This window comes from Lemur catta, chromosome 4 (assembly GCF_020740605.2).
Source record: "Lemur catta isolate mLemCat1 chromosome 4, mLemCat1.pri, whole genome shotgun sequence".
Lineage (NCBI taxonomy): Eukaryota > Metazoa > Chordata > Mammalia > Primates > Lemuridae > Lemur > Lemur catta.
Window position 1 is genome coordinate 71,939,904 of NC_059131.1, and position 20,816 is coordinate 71,960,719.

The window sequence follows — 20,816 nt, forward strand, 5'->3', positions numbered from 1 at the left end:
TGAAGCATGGGAAATATTTTACGGTGGTGAAACCATTCTGTATGAAGCTGTAATGGTGGATACCTGACATGATGTATTTGTCAAAACAGGACTTTACAACAAACACCAAGAGTGAACATAAATGTAATGCATATTAAAAAAAATGTTTGGGAGATGGGGGAATCCCAAGATGGAATGCAGAATGTGACAAAACATATTAACTGTATTACAAATGTATAAAACAACCTTACTGAAGTGTGAGGGGAGAGTGCTGACCTAAGTAACTCTAGAAATGAATGTAATATGTAAGACTAAAGGTAAAAGAAACTATACACACTGTACTCTAGTTCCCATGGAGATATGGGTTAACAATTCTGATGCCACTATACAAGTACATTGGAAATGAACAAATAAATACATAGATGGTGGGAGCTGGGTTTCTCAGTGTTGGAATAGGAGTTTACATAGAAACAAGGGTAGGAGGCAAGAATGATCCATGTGGTAATGGATTAGAGTTGGTGATATCAGTATGAACTCAGGTTTAGCAAAACACAGATTATTACATACATATGGGAATATTTACAGATGCGTATATACATGGGTTAGTATACACATAGATTTCCTTGCTCTGTCACCTGAGAGGGCCTAGAAGCAATAACACACCAGTAACAAAGAACACACCTAGCACCCAGATCTTTAGTTCAATACTATTTTCCAATAAGAGGAATCAGGGCTTCCTGGAGCAATGGCTGATTCTTACACAGGGGCACGAAATATACAAGATGAACCTGGAGCATCTTATAGTGCCAGACAGTAAGAAAGTACTAGTAACAAACCAACCCCCCCCAACCTACACTGAGGGGGATATGGAAAGGGATGGAAGAATCAACAGAAAGAGCTCCCAAATGACCAAAACTAGAACAATTTCAGGCACAAAATATAGTATTGAATTATAATCCAAAGCATAAAATAAATATCCATAAGCTCACACTGCTATAAATTACTGAACAAATAAATGGGGAAGAAGAGACAAATCTCTCATGTAGATGGATTCCAAATAATTTATGTAGAAACTCTGCTATCTCTAAGCTGGAACATAACTTCTCACTCCTTAAGCTAGGCTACGTATTGTGACTTCCTTCCAAGAATACAGTATAGAAAGGAAGAAAAAAAGTTACTTTACAGTGGAGAAACCTGACAAAAGTTACCTCAGGCAGATGATCAAGATCAATGTTAGCTGTGAAAAGTTATACTGACAGTATGTACTCCTGACATAATGTATTTAATAATAAAAATGGCCTTTTATCTCTGTGATTGAACCCCCAAACCCCATAACTCCAGTCTAATCATGAAAAGAACATCAGACAAATTCCAATTGAGGGATGGGGACATTATACAAAATACCTGACTAACTATTCCTCAAAACTGTCAGGGTCATCAAAAACAAAGTCTGAGAAACCATCAGAGATAAGAGGAGCCTAAGGAGACATGACTACTAAACATAATATGGTACCTTAGATGGGATTCTAGAATAAGAAAAGGAAATTGGGTAAAAACTAAGTAAAATATGGACTTTATTTAATAATAATGTATCAATACTGATTCATTAATTATTTTTTAAAAAAGTACCATACTAATGTAAGATATTAATAATAGGGGAAACTAGGGAGGTAGGACATACAAGAATTCTGTACTATCTTTGCAATTTTTGTATAGTTCTAAAATATAAAGTTTTTTTTTAAAAAAAAACATGAAACAATGATGTTTCATTTGGCTTAATATGGAATTCATTGACTCCTATTTGTTGGTCTTTTGAGATTCAGGGAAGACACTGACTGTCCCACCACGTGTATTTGGCTGTGTTAACATGACTAAAGCTAAAAGTCAAGCAGCAGAGTGGGATACTAGCTAATTCAATTACATTGTTTAGTTGGATGGTGTTTTCCTGCCTGCCAAGCATCCCTTTCCCCTTAGTTTAGTAATCACATCTGATTTTATTTTGGGAAACCCCTGCCCTCTATGTCTCGTGTTTCGCTTTAACCACAGTGCCAGCCTGCTCCACTTCTGCCATCCCCTACCAGGTCTTTGCACATAGAAAACATTCAATGAAGTATTGAAAGCATGAATGAAATCCCACCTTTTTGCTCAGGTATAATAAGCACTGCCATTTGTACTCTTTGATGCAAATGACCTTTTACTTGTTATGTTATCCCTAATTCTAGCTTGTAGTGGAATTTTAAAACTGAGATCAGAGTTAATGGCTCTAACAGAATTACTGACACAGTACATTTGTAGTGCACAAGAACATCTCCAAATAAAGTGATAAATCCCTCAGAAGACAGGACTATGAATGTAAAACGCTCTGCTCAGCTCATCCATCTCAGTCTTCATTTTCTCTCCCAACCTTTTAGCACAAACTAAAATTTCAGAAGATTCAGAAAATCTTTTTGTTATACCCTACCTGAAGGCAAATTTGATATAAGAACACAATAAATGAACAAGAATTAACTGAATAGGCAGATGCTCACAATGTAAGAGATGAAAAGTGAGAGCCTCTTAGTTAGAAGCTTTCAATCTAGTTAGCAGAGGAAACCAACAAGAAAGAACTGGAAACTTGCTATATTTGATGGCTGCTATTAGAGTTCCAATATAACAACCATTGCGTGAATTCCCACCATCAAGCTAGATAAAACCTTTATCTAACTGATAAGAACTTAACTAAATAAAGTCAGTAATATAATTTGGGTGTATTGCATTTTTAATTAGGAGCTTTTTAAAAAACATGAATTGGCTGAAAAAAATTAATGGCAGCAGCTGATTTTATAAAGCCATAAAAGACAAATATTGTGTTACATATCATTAGCTTTCCTTAAAAGATGTAGAAATAAATAGGATTTAACTCTGGAATAAAACAAATTAGGATATTTTGCTTTAAATGACCAATTATAATAACTTTAAATTGTATGCCTAGAAAAACAGAACACCACATATGCACTAAATGACTTCATGTGTTAAGTTATTAAGCCATAAAATATAAAAAGTAACCAAAGAAAGTCAAGTTCCCACATCTCCACATCCCTAGATTCAAAACCACAACTGATAGCTGCTTCCTCTCCCAAAAGTATTTTGCCTAATTTTATACTCTTAATGAAGCCCAAACTTTCCCGATGTTCTCTAGTTCAAGCATCAATCAAATATAATAGAAATAAAAATAACTAATTATCGATCACTATGTTAATAAACTTAAACTATGTTATTAACCCTATGACATAGACATTATTGATCCCATTTTAAGATAAATAGTCACAGTGAATTTATGCTCATCAAGAAAGTAGTTAAAGATGGACTATGAATCTCAGCAATGAGACTCCAGAATCTATGCTTCTAAAACCATCATTATTACTTTCAAAATAAATTTCACATAACCTTCATGACTAACAGCACCTTCAAGGAACCTAGTTTTAAAAATTAGGCATATATTTCTGACAACAAGGGAGGAAAGGAAGATAATGAACAAAATGGAGTCATATATTTCTGGCTTTTATGATTCTATTGGTATTTACTTTGTGAAGTTGGGCTCAGTAAGATCTACTTTAAGCTTCTCATACTGACCCACATTGCTATGATGTCTGACAGTAACAAAGCAATTTATAATTAGTAAAAAAATTGCAATGTGTCAGCTGTTTCAAAATAGAAATATTCACTTTCAAAATAGAACCTCAGAAATTGAGTTTGTTTGCTTCCCTATTTCACTTAATAAAGAATGACATTTTTAAGATACAAATATCTTCACTTCAAAGGCATATCTTCTCTACTGCAATTAGTTTTTGTTTTTTCTTTTAGGTGGAGATTTTTTTCTAAATATTGCAACTGATGACTAGATATAATCTGCCTATTTTAATATATCTTTTTAAATAATTCATGAAAACAACACATGCTATAAATGATTAGTAGAAACAGGGTATACTTGGGGGCGGTTATCAGGCATTAGGAACCTAGGTTGTCACTTTCTTGGTCCACATAACCTCACTGTGACTACTGCTTTATCTTAAAAATGGGATCAATATGTCTGTGTCATAGGGTTAGTTTGAAGTTTAATAACATGGTGGTCAATAATTATTAGTTGTTATTTTTATTTCTATTATATTTGGTTATCTTTACCTTCTAGCCTTCATAGTTGCCTCACCCATAAGGGGTGGAGGCTGCAGTAGCCAAATCAATGACTTTTAAACCTTTCTCTACAAAAACCAGTAAGAGAAGAAAGGACCACACAGGCAGGTCTCAAGAGGGCCCCCAAATCCTGTGTCAAAGAGCCACTTTGCTTGGAATGCTCTTCTGTGGCTGGTGTCTTCCTCTCCCCTTCAAGTCCCAGTCTTCATACTGCTCACAGTGAAGTCCTTCCTGACTCTACAAGCAGCCTTGTTATCCTCTATCATATGCCCTATTTTAATTCTTATCACAATCTGTAATAGTTTCTGGTTTGCTTGTCAATCATCTGTGCCTAGCACAAAGTCTGAGAAATGGAAGATAAGAAATACTGGTTAAAATAATGACATTGGTATCCTAGAGTTAATCATTGTTAATGATATTAATATTTCTTTTACAGTTACACTTGCTCAAGATTTTGTTTCAACAAAGGACTCAATAACCAAAATTTTAACCATTCTGGACTAGGTCTATATGGGTCCCTTCTAGCTGGAGAGATACTTTATGATCAAACCTTTATTTCTTTTCTAATTTTGTTATCTGAAAAATGTAACATATGTCATCTTGCTACATGAAAAAAATAAATTGATATAAGTCAAATTCTAATTTTATCATGACCACTCAATATTATCAGCTTCCTAAAGACTGTGTCCATGTTGTTTACTAAGAGTCAAAATATAATTCTACATAATTCAGATGTGCAGGATAGAAACCACACATCTAAAAATGAGAGCCAGAAAGGTTTCTCAAAATTAATTTTATAGCTAATGACAAAATAATATAATGAACCTTCATTTTATCCTAAAATATTTAATTCATATTAAAAGATATGTAAACTTAAGTTATAAAATATAAAACAAATGCCTGAGAACCACCAACTATTCTTAACAACTTAAGCATCAGAAAAATCACTAAAACACTGAAGCTAACCCTGTTATGACCCCCTCCCCTGATCCTGCACAAGCTGGGACTAGCAGGGGCACCAGCAGCACCACATAAGACAAGCAGACCAAAATAAGACCGTGAAGGCTCTGAAAATTAAGCTGTTACTGGAACCACAGTCCACAACAGTAGGTCAGAATCTGTGTGATAAACCCCAACAGGCTGACTTCTGGCTAAAATAAAAAATTTAAATACAGTCATGTGCCACATGACAATGATTTGGTCTATGATGGACCACATATATGATGGAGGTTCCATAACATTGTAATACCAAATTTTTACTGTACCTTTTCTATGTTTAGATGCATAAATACTTACCATTGTGTTATAATTGCCTACGGTATTCAGTACAGCAACATGCTGTATAGGTTTGTAGTCCAGAAGCAATAGGCTATACCATCTACATTTGTGTGAACACATTCTACAGTGTTCACTCAGTGAGGAAATGGCCTAACGAAGCATTTCTTAGAACCTATCTCCATCGCTAAGCAACATGTGAGTGTAATGCCCAAAGTCTCCAAACAAAACAGAAACAACCCAAGTGTCGACCACAGATAAATGAATCAACAAAACATGGCATATACATAGTAGGATATTATTCTGCCATAAAAAAGAACGAAATTCTGATAAATGCTATAATATGGATGGACCTTGAATATATTATGCTAAGTGGAATAAGCTAGACAAAAGGACACATATTATAATTCTACTCATATAAAATATCTAGAATAAGCAAATTCAGAAAGAAAATAGATTAAAAGCAAATTCAGAAAGAAAGTAGATTAGAAGTTAGTTACCAGGGGCTGGGTTAGGGGACAGTGGGGAGTTGTGGTTTAATGGTTACTGAGTCTCTGGGGTAACAAAAAGGTGTTGGAAATAGATAATGGTGATGATTGCACAACACTGTGAATGTAACTAATACTACTGAATTGTATGCTTAAAAATAGTTATAAATGGTGAATTTTACCTTATTTATGTTACTTAAAAAACTACAGAATATCTCATTAACTTAGACAAAAAAATGCACAATAAAATATTAACAAATCGAATCTAACAATGAAGAAAATTACACATCATGACCAAGTGATTTTTATTCAAGATATGCAAGACTGGTTCCAAATTCAAAAACTGATCATTGTACTTCATCTCTATCAATAGGCTAAAGAGGAAAAATACACAATCATATCAACTGACACAGAAAAAGTATTTGACAAAACCCAACAAGATAGGAGAAAAGTAAAACTATCTCAGCCTCAACCTCCAGGTAATGTCTCACTTACTAGTGAAAGATTGAATGTACAGGCCTTGAGACTGGGAACGTGTCAAGGATGTGGCTCTCATCACTCTTATTCAAAATGGTACTAGAAGTTCTAGCCACTATAGCAAGGCCAGGAAAAAAAGATATACACATTAGAAAAGAAATAAAACTGTCTCTGTTTGCAGACTACACACTTGTATGTATGAAAATCCCAAGGACTCAAAAGGAAAAGAAACCCTTCTTAGAACTAATAAGTAGATTTAGCAAAGGTGAATACAAGATCAAAATCCAAAAATCAATTGCCCTTCTATACATTAACAACAAATATGTGGAAACCAACAATAAAAACAATACCATTTACAACTATTCCAAATAAAATGAAATACTTAGGTATAAATCTAAGAAAGCATGTATAGGATATAATGTACTGAAATACACACAATGCTGGAAAAAACTCAAAGCAGCCCTGAATGAATGGGAAGACACACCATGTTCATGGATTAAAAGACACAAAATGTAAAGATGCCAATTCTTCCCAAATTGATCTGTTGTTTAACGTAACTTCCATCAAAATTCCAGGATGGTTTTTTTGCTGGCATAGATAAGCTTACTCAAAACATTAGATAGAAAGGCACATCCCCTAGAATTGCTACAATAATCTTAAAAATAAGAATAAAGTGGGAGGAATCACTCTATCAGATATTATGACTTACTGTATAGCTAGAGTAATCAAGATAGTCTAATACCGGCAGAGGGATCACATCAATCAGTTGGAGAGAACAGAGAACCTAGAAATAGACCCAAATATGTCCCACTGATTTTGACAAAACTGGAAAAGCAATTTGGTGAAGAATAGCCTTTCCAACAAATGGAACATAAGCAACTGGACATCCATAGACAATACAATAAAAATAAAAGAACCATGACTTAATTCTCATAACTTATACAAAAATTAACTAAAAATAGATTACCACTCTAAATGTAAAATGTAAAACTATGAAACAATTATAGAATTGACACCAGAAGCACAATCCAGAAAAGATAAAACTGATGAATTGTACTTCATCAAAATTAAAACCTTTTGCTCTTTTTTTTTTTTTTTTTTTTTGAGACAGAGTCTCACTTTGTTGCCCGGGCTAGAGTGAGTGCCGTGGCGTCAGCCTAGCTCACAGCAACCTCAAACTCCTGGGCTTAAGCGATCCTACTGCCTCAGCCTCCCGAGTAGCTGGGAATACAGGCATGCGCCACCATGCCCGGCTAATTTTTTCTATATATATTTTTAGTTGTCCAGATAATTTTTATTTCTATTTTTAGTAGAGACGGGGTCTCGCTCAGGCTGGTCTCAAACTCCTGACCTCGAGTGATCCACCTGCCTCGGCCTCCCAGAGGGCTAGGATTACAGGTGTGAGCCACCGTGTCCAGCCAAAACCTTTTGCTCTTCAAATGACCCTGTTAAGAGGATGACAAGACAAATTTCAAAAAGGTATAAAATATCTACAAGTCACATATTCAACAAAGGACTAAGATCTAGACTACATGAAGAACTTAAACAGAAAAGAACCATCCAGTTAGAAAACAGGCAAAAGAGAAATAGACATTTCACTAAAAAGGATATACAGATGGCAAGTGAGCATATGAAAAAATGTTCAACATCATTAACCATCAGGGAAATGCTAATTAAAACCACAATATAAGGATGGTGAAAAAGAAATCACACACACCTATCAAAATATCACTATTCTAGTTGTGATTTTGTAGTATTCTTTATCATGAGGTTGCTGCTGGGAGACACCAGGTGCAGGATACACAAGATCTTTGTATAATTTCTTACAACTGTATGTGATTCTAAAATTATCTCAATAAGAATTTGCATTAGGCCGGGCGCGGTGCCTCACACCTGTAATCCTAGCACTCTGGGAGGCCGAGGCAGGTGGATTGCTCGAGGTCAGGAGTTCGAGACCAGCCTGAGCAAAATCGAGACCCCCGTCTCTACTAAAAATAGAAAGAAATTATATGGCCAACTAAAAATCTATATAAAAAAAAAACAGCCGGGCATAGTGGCACATGCCTGTAGTCCCAGCTACTCGGGAGGCTGAGGCAGTAGGATCGCTTAAGCCAAGGAGTCTGAGGTTGCTGTGAGCCAGGCTGATGCCATGGCACTCATTCTAGCCTGGGCAACAAAGCGAGACTCTGTCTCAAGAAAAAAAAAAAAAAAAAGAATTTGCATTAAAAAAACTAATTACCACCCAAATAACTAATGATAAATCCTGGCAATTATTTCTATCTGCTCAATAGTTTACCTTAAAAATATTTTTATAAGGGTGATTCTTAAATAGGTTAATATTTATAATATTTGTTAAGATTATGAAATTTAATTTCAGGATCTACATGCCATTATCCATGGTCATTTGATCATTAAAGACTGATTTTGATATCAAGAACTGGCAATGGCTTGAAAGAAAACAAAATAGTACAGGAAAAGGAAATAAAAGCAACAGAGTACTGTCACTGAAAATGGCAAAGTTAAGAACTTTTGAAATCCTCTCCTCGTAACAGGAACAAGAAAATTGGCAGCATCCAAATAAACTTTCTAAGAACTCTGGAAATTAACCAAAGGCTTGCAGCAATCCATGGAATGTTAATGTATTTTTAAAAAGCTGAATCTTGACAAGAATAGTGAGCTTCATGGCATTTAACTTACCCTATCCCCATTCTCTTCTCCCCAGCTCTGTGGCAGCACTATAACCAACAGCCGCACTCAAGAGTGAAAACCAGCAGCCTCTCAGTCAAAACACACAGGAGACAGACAATGATGGAGCTCCTTCAAAGCCCCTTCCAGAAAATTGTCTTTATTTAACCTGTCTGATGATTCCCTGTGAAACCCCACCTGGAAGGCTGTTTTTATTTGACATGATGCAGAGCTTTCCCACTATGAAAAGCTTTGACCCTGGGAACGTTTGTCAGAAACATTTTGTGGGGATTTTTAAAAATCTGGATGCAACCTGAGGTGGTGGGTAACAGTTAAGCCAAACAACAAATCAACCCAAAAGTTTAAAAGGAAAAGCTGAGAATGATTTGTACACAGGGGCTTTAAAAAGCTCTGCCATTTTCCTGGCAATCCAGAAGGTAATGGGTATATGTAGGGTTGTATGTATGTTCACTAAAGACCTGAGAAATCCCTAAACTCTCACACCTGGCTGACCTTGAGACCCTGGGTGAACAGGAGATGAAGGCTAAAAAACAGCCACCTGCATGCGTGTCGATGGTGTTGCATGCGCGCACACACATATGCCTTTCAACAAAGACGAGGAGAATTACTGGTTCCAAGTTTTTACAGAAATCTCTGTTCAATCACTAGATGACCATGAAAGTAACCATGCAAAGACTTCACTGGCCATGCACTATAAATAATACAGATTTCAAAAGGCTAGTTCAAAAAAGTCACTAAACAAACAACAATAAACAGTATCAACAAATGGGGGTCTGACTTTCAGAGTTGACATATTATATACTTAATTGCCCAGTTTTCAACAAAAAATTGAGAGACATACAAAGAAACAAAATAGTACAGAAGGAAAGATGTATTCAATAGCAACTGCCCCCAAGAAAGCCTAGATTTAGTTGGAATTACTGAAAAAACAATTTAAATCAGCTATATAGAATATATTCAAAGAACTAAAGGAATCCATGTCTAAAGACCTAAAAGTCTCCCCAAATGGAGAATATTAATAAAGAGACAAAAGTTATTAAAAGAACCAAATAGAAAAGTATAATACCTGAAACGAAAATCCCCAGTTTTCAATGAAACAGAATAAGAAATGCAAAGAACAAAAAAGTATGGCTCATGCACAAGAAAAAGTGCAATTAATAGAAACTGTCCTTGAGGATAGAACTTACTTGGATGAAGACTTTAGGCTATTTTAAATAAGTTCTAAGAAATAAAGGAAATCATGTCCCAAGTATTGAAGGAAAATATAAGAATGATTTCTCACCAAATAGAAAACTTCAATAATGAGAAAGAAATTAGAAAAAAGAAACAAATAGAAATTCTGGACATAAAAAGCATAGTAACTAAACTAAAAAATTCATCAGAGGGGCTCAGTTGTCATATTTTAGCAGGTGGAAGAAAGAATCATCAAACTTGAAATAGGTTGATTGAAATTATCCAGTCTGAGAAACAGAAAGAAATAAAAGTGAAGAAAAATGAACAGAGCCTGAATGATTATGGAACACCATCAAGAGTACCAACACATGCATAACAGGGGACCCAGAATACGAGGAGAGAAAAGGGGCATGAAGAATATTGGAACAATAGGTGCTATTAGTTCAAACTAGACTGTTATAAATTGTTAATGGCAATCCTCATAGCAACCATTAAAAACAAATTTTAAGAATTTAGACTTTAAGATGAAAATTGCTACTAGAGAAAAAAAGATATTTCATAATGCTTTATAAAGAGATCAATCCATCAAGAAGACCTAACAATTGTAAACATAGGTGAATCTAACAAAAGTGATCCAAAATACATGAAGCAAAAACTGACAGAATGAATGGAGAAAAAAGAAATTCAACAAAAATACTTGGAGAACTTAATACTCCACTTTTGAAAATGAGTAGAACTAGACAGAAGATAAATAAGAAAACAAAGAAACTTGAACAACACTAGAAACCAACTACACGTACCATATCTATAGAACACTCAACCCCCAAACAGAATACACATTCTTTCACATGCACATGAAACATTCTCCAGGATGGGGCACGTTAAGCTATAAAACAATTCCAATAAATTTAAAAGGACTGAAGTCATACAAAAGTATGTTCTGCAACCACCATGGAATTAAATTAGAAATAACAGAGGGAAATTTGGGAAACTCAGAAAATATGTGGATATTAAAAAATATAATAAGCAACATTAGCAAAGTGGCAGGATACAAGGGCAACATATAAAAAATCAATCATATTTCTAATACTAACAAAAAACAGCTGGAAAATTATTAATAAAAATAATTTACAATAGCATCAAAATACTAAGGGGTACATATGACAAAATACAGCTGGGAAAAATTAAAAAACATTTAAATAAATGGAGAGATACCATGTTCATGAATCAAAAGGCTAAATATATTTTTTTAATTTTTTTAATTTTTTTGTCCTCTAGAAAAAAGACTCAATTTTTCCCAAATTGATCTAGATATCAATGTAATTCTAACCAAAATCTCAACAGGTTTTTTTCTGAAATTTATAAGATGATTCCAAAATGGTGAAAACAATTTTGAAAAAGACAAAAAAGATTAGATAATTTAACATTACCTGATTTTAAGACTTAAAGCCATGATAATCAAGAAAAGGGTAATACTGACATAAAGACAATAGTTGTGTGCAACAGAATAGACTCCAGAAATAGACCCCTACATATATGGTCAACTAATTTCAAGAAAGGTATCGAGGCAATTCAATATGGGAAAAATAATCTTTTCAAGAAACCATGCTGGTACAAATGAATAGCCATATGGAAAAGAAAAAAAAAGGAACCTGGACATCTCAACATTTACAAAAACCAACCTGAAACAAATGATAGAACTTAATGTTAGAGTTAAATTTCTAAACTCCTAGAAATCAACAAAAGGGAAAATTTTAGTGACCTTAGTTTTGGCAAAGATTTCTTAAGTAGGATACAAAAAAAATCATGAATTATAAAAGAAAAAGATAAGAATTTGATTAAAAATTTTTTAAAAAGGCTTTTACTCCTCAAAAGACACTGTTATGAAAGTATTATAAAAACACAAGCCACAAACTGAAAATAATATTTGCAAAATGTATCTCTGACAAATGATTTGTATTCAGAATATGCAAATAACACTTACACCTAAATGGGCAAACAACTAATTTTAAAAATGCAGAAAAGATTTGAATAAATATTTAAGCAAAGACAACATGAGTAGCATCTGAAATAAGGCATACAAAAACAAGCACATGAAAAGTTGCTCAAGATCCTTAGTCACTAGGAAAATTAAAATTAAAACCACAATGAAAAAATAAATAAATAAGTGAAACCACAATGAGACACCACTACACACCCACTGAAATGACTAAAATTAAAAATTCTTGCCATATCAAGTGTTGGCAAGGATGTGGAGGAACTGGAACTCTATTACACTGCTGATGGGAGTGTAAAAGCATACATCTACTTTAGAAAACATGTTAGTTTCTGAAAAAGTTAAAATATACACCTACCAGACATTCTATTACTAGGTATTTGCCCAAAAGGAAATGAAATATATGTGTATACAAAGGCTTCTACATGAATATTTAGAGAAGATTTACTTGTAACAGCTAAAAAGGTGAAACAATACACATTCCCATCAGTGGGTGAATGGATACTGTGGTGTATCTACACAATGGGATATTATGCAGCAAGAACACACTATCAAAATATGCAATATCACAGATGAATCTCAAAATAATAATGCTGAGTGAAAGAATGCAGACAACAAAAGGGCACATACTACACGACTCTGTTAATATAGAATTTATAATATGCAAATTAATCTATAGTGAGAAAGCAGAAGAGTTATCACTTGGGGTTGCAGAAGTAGGAAGAAGATTACAAAAGGTCACAAACTTTGAGAGTACATATGTTCATTATCTTCACTGTGGTACTAGTTTCACAGGCACATATGAGCCCAAACTTGAATTGTACACTTAAAATGTGTAGTTTATTGTACATTATACCTTTATAAACCCATTTTTAAAAAGTCAACATCCTACATAGGACATAGAAGAATTCCAGTGATTTTGAAGGATTCCAGATCACTATCTCATATTAACTACATGAAGGCTTTTCTCCAAAACTGCAACCATTCTCCTTGCCTTATTCCTTGTACCTACATACCCAACTGGCCTATTATGTTGAAATATTCCCTCTCAGAAATACATAGCTATGTCATGTGATGATAACTGCTACAAATCTCATTAAGCTAAATGGCATCTTTCTTATAGAATATCCAAAATTTCAGCACCAGTACGACAAAAAATAAATATGTAATGCATACATATTTATCAAGCCAATACCTCATGACTATATTAAAACAGTGAATGGAAAAAAGTATTTCCCAGTGAAAAACGTTGGCAAAGCTTTATAGTTTACATTTTTGTCTGGATGGTAGTTACACAAATACATACACATATAAAAATCAAAAAAGCCATGCACTTAAGATTCGTGCACTTTATTAAAAAATAATTAGTCAAAGTTTGAGGGTAGCAGTACTATATTTCATGGACATCCCTGTCTTTCCTCTCCTTGACTTCTCCCATACTGTCTTTGTGGCTTTTGTAGTCCCAGTTCCCTCTCCAGTACGACATGATCCTCATGTCCCTAAACTTCTTTCTCCCCCTGCTACCTGCTCCACACTCTAGCAAAGAGTATCAGGGTAGAATTTCTTTAGGATGTTCTCCTTCCGCCAGCAAGAGATTGGGAAAACAGTTAACCTCAGCAACTTAGGAAAAATACTGTTTTGACTTTTCTTTTTCCAACATTAAGAGCACCTCAGAAATCATGCAGAAGTTGAATGAGTTCACAGCCAGAACTAGGACATGGGTCTGCTGATTCCTAGAGTCCAATGTGTGTTACATCTGCATCTTGATTTATCAGCTTTGGATTCCAGTCTGGTTTCCTAACACAATGGAATTAAAAACTGTTCAGCCATCAACTTGTAATCAATGATAACTAATATTTTAGCCAACAAAGATTCAAAGATGGAAACCAAGCTTAGTTTTGAAGTACAAATATCCTCTTAATAGCCTAACTTTCCAATAGAGGAAGTACAATGAAGTTGGAAATAGCCAACAAACCAAGATGAACTCATTTCCTATGGAATACATGCACCACAGTTTTAGGATTTATTAGAGCTACACATTTTAAAGAAAAAATGACAGACCTAGAGAACAGAAGCAGAAAGCAGAATAAATCAATAATTCAACTGATGGTAGAGACTCACAGTAAACATAACCAGACATATTTTAAAAGGCATAAATCCCTCTAAGTGAAATTAATGATCTAAAGTGGTTAGAAAAACATGTCCTCATTTAGATTAGCATATAGGTTCTGGTCTACTTTTGTGGTCTATAGTTCCAAAGAAATTTAGTTTTGTAAGCCCATGTGATGCTATACGTGTCTGCTTTGTTCTTCTGGCTGCCTGAGATCCCACTGTATAATTCCAGTGCCACACAAAGGGGTGGAAGGCACATCTTTAGGCTGCATGTTATAAGTACATAAGTGGGTGGCGGACTGCCAGACCTGTGAGGTGGACATTTCACCTGGCCTATTCTATGATCACCCCATTGGTGAGCTTCTTACTCTATCTCTGCTGGGGCCACTGCTGCGGGCAGAGTAGGCCCGCTGCCACTCCCTGGGTAAAATGTGTCAATGTTAAGTCCCTGCTAGTGTTTCCTTTTCTTAATCCTTTGGCCAGAGAGGTTAGAGCTTTCTGTTTTTTGTTTTTGTTGTTGTTTATGTCTGTTGGCACTTCCAAGTTGTAGGGCACTCCATTCTGGGACATATAGGAAACAGGAAAAAAAAAAAAAAAACACATGGAACTTACTCTAGTGTCATTCAACTCCTGAAAGTCCCTATCCAGTCCACCTTCTTTCTACCTTTCAGAGTCATTTAATACCCTACAGAATCAGTGAACTTGAAGACAGATCAACAGCACTTCCCAGCAGGGCGTGGTGGCTCATGCTGGGAGGCCCAGGTAGGAGGATTGCTTGAGGTCAGGGGTTCAAGGCTGCAGTGAGCTGTGATTGTGCCACTGCACTCCAGCCTGGGTGACAAAGTAAGATCCTGTCTCCAAAAAAAAAAAAAAAAAAAGAAAGAAAGAAAGAGAGAGAGAGAGAGAGAGAGAGAAATACAGAAATAATCCAAACAAAAGAGGATAAAGTAGGCTGAAACAAAAAATGAAGAGAGCCTCAGGGACCTGCAGGACAATAATGAAAGATCTAATATTTATACCATCAGAAACTTATAAAGAGAGCTGAAAATTGTGAGGTTGAAGGTTGAAAAAGGATTTGAAAAAATAACAAATGAAAACTCCTGAAATTTGTTGAAAGAAAGACATAAAGTTACAAAGCAAATTTCAGATAGAACAAACGCAAAAGAAATCCATGCCAAGACACATCACAATTAAACTTCTAAAAACTAAAGACAAAAAACTCTTAAAAGCAACCAAGAAAAATGACACATTACCTATACCAGAACACCAATTCAAATGGCAGTGAATTTCTCATCTGAAACCATGGAGGTCCAGAAGGAATGACACATTTCTTCAATGCTCAAATATAAGAACTGTAGATTGTGAATGCTATGTCCAGCAAAACTATCTTTCAAGAAAGAAGGGGACATGAAGACATTATTAAACTAAAAACTTTGTCACTACCAAGCCTACTCCTAAAGAATGGCTAAAGGAACCTCTCCAAAAAGAAAGGAAATTACAAAAGAAGGCTTAGAATTTCATAAAGGAAACAAGAAGAAAAAGGGTAAATAGACTATCTGTCTCCCTGTTGTGCTCAATGTATAGAGAGGAAATACTTCAGGAAATCATATTTTAAAAAGTAAGAGAGGGCAAAGGGATCTTAATGAAAGCAAGATTTTGATACTACACTCAAAGCAGTAAACCACTAATATCTGTAGGCTGTGACAGATTAGGTATGTATACTGTAATGCCTAGAGCCACCACTAAGAAAAACATACAAAGTAATATACTCAAAAACAAATAAAACAAGATGGAATCCTAAAAAAATGTTCAAGTAACCCACAAAATGGTTGATAAGAAAAACGAAGAAATGAGAAACACAGGAAACAAAGACAAAATAAAAAATAAAATGGCAGACAGGCTCTAACATAATAAGCATTTTAAATGTAAATGGCCTAAACACATCAACTAAAAGGTAGATTAAATTGGCAGAGTGGAGTAAACAAGATCTTACTATAGTGTTTAAAACCAACTTATTTTGAACATATCAATTTTACATAAAAAAGATTGAAAAAGGATGTATCACGCTAACATTATTTTAAAAAGCAAGTATGGCTGTATCAGTATCAGATAAAATAGACTTCAAAGAAAAAGAAAATTACTAGGGACAAAGAATAACATGATATAATAACAGAATCAATCCCCCAGAAGAAATACTGCTCCTAAATGTAAATGCACCAAAAAACAGATTTGCCCAGTAATGAAATAAAAACTGATTGAGCTAAAATGAAAAATAGAAAAATCCATAATTGTATGTGGGGACTTCAACACTCCACTGTCAGCAATTGGTATAACAAAAAGAGAAAATTAGCAAAGATATAAAATAACTGAACAGCACCACCAACCAACAGGATCTAAAAGTCATTTATAGAACACTACATCCTACAACATAATATACATTCCTTTTAAGCTACTACTGTGGACTATGCATCAAGATAGACTGTATCCTGGGCCATAAAACAAACCTCAACCATTTTTTTTTTTTTTTTTTTGAGACAGAGTCTCGCTTTGTTGCCCGGGCTAGAGTGAGTGCTGTGGCGTCAACCTAGCTCACAGCAACCTCAAACTCCCGGGCGTAAACAATCCTACTGCCTCAGCCTCCCGAGTAGCTGGGACTACAGGCATGCGGCACCATGCCCGGCTAATTTTTTCTATATATATTTTAGTTGGCCAGATCATTTCTTTCTATTTTAAGTAGAGACGGGGGTCTCGCTCTTGCTCAGGCTGGTCTCGAACTCCTGACCTCGAGCAATCCACCCGCCTCGGCCTCCCAGAGTGCTAGGATTACAGGCGTGAGCCACCGCGTCCGGCCACAACCATTTTTTGAAAATTGAAATCATTCAGAGTTTTACAACCATAATGTTGGTGAACCTTATGTTGATAAGTTCTCCAACCATAATGCAATCAGACTAGAAATCAGTAACAGAAACACAAAAATCTTCAAACACTTCTATATGAAATAACACACTTCTAAATACATAAGCCCAAAAGCAATAGAATATTAAAAAACACACAGAAGCAAATAAAAATAAAAATGTAATATATCAAAAAACAGTTCTAAGAGAAAAACTTATGAGACGGTAACACAATAAAAAAGAGGAAAAGGTCTCAAATTAATAATCTGTGTTCCTACTTCAAAAAACTAGAAAAAGAACAAAAAAACCCAAAACAAGTAAAATAAAGGAAATTAAAAATATATTTATAAATTATAAATAACAGCAGAAATCAATGATATTGAAAACAAAAAAATAAGAGAAAAATCAATGAAGCAAAAAAATCAGATTCTTTGAAAAAGAATCAACAAAATTGACAAGCCCCTAGCAAGACTAGCACAAATAAAAAGAGAGAACGCACAATGCACAAATATCAGGAATGAACCAGGGGACAGCAATACGACTGCCATAGCCATTAAGAGTTTACTGAAGGAATAGTATGAATAACTTGATGCTCATAAATTCAACAGCATACAAAAAATGGACCAATTCCTCAAAAACCACAAACTACCAAAGCTCAACCAAGATGAAATAGATGGGCTGCACACACACTTAATAGCCATTAAAGACAATGAATTTGTAAATAGAAAGATTCCTAAAACAGAAATCCCCAAGGCCAAAATGGCTTTACTGGAAAATTTTACCAAACATTTAAAGAAGAATTAGCACCAATTTTACATGATCTATTCTAGAAAACAGAAAAGGGGACATTTCTCAGCTCATTTTACAAGGTTAGTATAAATATTACCCTGATAACAAAGTTAGACAAAACCACTGCAAAAAAATTTTTTAGACTATAGATCACCATCTCTTACTAACTTAGATGCAAAAACCCTCAACAAATACTAGCAAACTGAATCCAGCAACATGCAAAAAAGGATTACACACTATAACTAAGTGGGATTTATTCCACATATACAAGACTGATTCAATATTTGAAAATTAATCAATGTAACCCAACATACATAAGAGTTAAATAACAAAATCATACAATTATGTCAATTGATGAGGAAAAAGCATTTGACAAAATCCAACATCCATTCATAACACAAATTCTCACCAAAATAGGAACATACTGGAACTTCCTCTATCTGATAAAGAGCACATGCAAAAATCTACACCTTAATGGTGAATGAATGGGTTCCTCCCAAGAATGGGCAAAAGGTAATCTCACAGTTCTTAATCAGCATGGTACCAGAAATTCCAAGCCACTGTGATAAGGTGAGGAAAACAAACAAGATGCATATAAATCAGGAATGAAGAACAAAACTTTCCCTATTTGCAGACAATATGATGGTTTACACAGGAAAACCCAAAAGAATCTATGAAAAAACCCAACGTGAGTTCATCAAGGTGGTAGGATATAAAATCAACACATAAAAGCCAGTAACATTTCTACATACCTATCAATGAACAGATAGAAATCAAAAATTAAAAACAAAACACCATTTACAGTCAATCTTATATACAGATCTAGATATATGCTAAAAATTACAAAATGCTAAAAAAACCCTAAATAAATGAACATACATACTGTGTTTATGGATTACAGTATTCAACACAGTAAAATGTCAATTCTCCCCAAATGTTTATTAATATATAGGTTTATTAATATCTCAGCAACACATTTTACAGACACAAACAGCTTATTCTAAAATTTACATGGAAAGGTACACCCCCTAAAATAGCTAAAACAATTTTGAGAAATAAGAATAAAGTGAGAGGAATTACTCTACCCAATATTAAGGCAGAGTGTGAGTATGGGTAGCATTACTCTAGAAATAGCTAGAGTACGCAGGACAGCGTAGCACTGGCAGAAGGATATACACAGATTAATAGAACAGACAAGTCAGAAAGAGAGCCACACAAAGGTGCCCAGTTGATTTGATAAAGGTACAAAAATAATTCACTGGAGGAAGGATAGCATTTTCAATAAATGCTGATAGAGCAACTAAACACCCAGAAGCAAAAAACTGCCACATATTTTCCTGTCTGGGAACCGACTTATTCCTGCTTGTGCTAAATAGAAATGTGAAATAGTTACAATGTCCCATCAGCTAATTTCTTGATTATATAAATAACACTTATTATTTTTTTTTTACTCTATTCTTTGTTTTAACTCATTTGGTACTGATCTCTTATACTTTGATCAACAGTTTCAGGGTACAAATTAAAACTCCAAGTTTTTTTTTCCCAAGGAATTCTTACAAGTAGCAGTTAAGACACACTCATAAGAAAGACTTAAAAAGTTTGGAAAATTTTCTTAGGCACACTAGTAACTGGGGTAAAAACAGATAAATTATGTCAAATTGAAAATGTGTTATAATTAGAAGTAAAGATTTTAAAAATACTTCTCTTTCTTCATTAAGTGGTAGAAACTACTAAACATGACTTTTGTAAATGCCTGGTCCAAAAATTTTAATTCACTACCAGTCGTTAATAGTTTATTCCTCATCTCTGACATAAATTTCAAATTAAAAAACTGTCCATCAGCATTAATTTTAAAATGAAATTAAATGTCTGAATAAATGTGAGACTTTATAAAAAGAAAAACAATTAAAAGATACCAAATTTGGCAGGTTCCAAACCCAGTAATGTTTAAATAAAAAAAAGCAAACAAAAATTCTATTGTGCCCAAGTACATGTTTTACTTAAATATAAATTTTAGCATTGCTATGAATTTTAATTTATTATTTGTTTTCAAAATTATTTAGTCATGTATTTTACTTTTGACTATATGAATATAAAAACATCATTTTATATACACATATTTTCCCTCTACTAACTAGGCACAAAACTTAATTTACCTCTAGTCTGCCTTGGTTTGCTTTAAAGCTCTAGGAATATCATTTTTGGTGCTGACCACTGGCTATAAACAGAAGGCATCAGCTAACTCACAGGGTAGGGAGGGGCAAGGTTATTTTATGAGCTCACTGTGGAGTGAGTCAATTACAGACCTAAACTTAAAAAAAGAAACACCTTACACATCTCAGACATTTGGAAAAAAATATGTTGAAGTATTAAAACTTCTATTCCAAAAGGACATATGTTTCCTGTTTTTGCAAATGTGCTAGAAAGCTTATATCTTTTGGCATGGCTGCCAAGCATGTGGACAAACAAGTGACGAAGAAAGTTTCAAAACTAGTTCTCCAAAATACAATTAGCTAATGCCATAGCAGGCACTCTGATAATTTATTTAAACAAACAAGAAAACTTTTAACTAAAGGCTTTTGCACATACACACTGTGCTAGGGGCTAAGGCTAGACACTGACCATCCTCAAGGAGCTCATTTACTAAGATGGGACGCAGAACGAGTAAACCAAGCACTGGGTGCACCAGGTGCACTGACACCACCAACAGCCACAAGGGTGTGCGGTGTGGTTACATCTGAAAGACAAGGCGGAGTC

The 20,816-nt window shown here is 34.5% G+C and overlaps 1 protein-coding gene across 3 annotated transcripts in view; it reads right to left on the bottom strand.

Moving 5' to 3' along the window:
* TMEM131 (transmembrane protein 131) overlaps positions 1–20,816 on the bottom strand; it is a 206,890-nt gene that overhangs the window by 150,338 nt on the left and 35,736 nt on the right. The window lies entirely within an intron of this gene.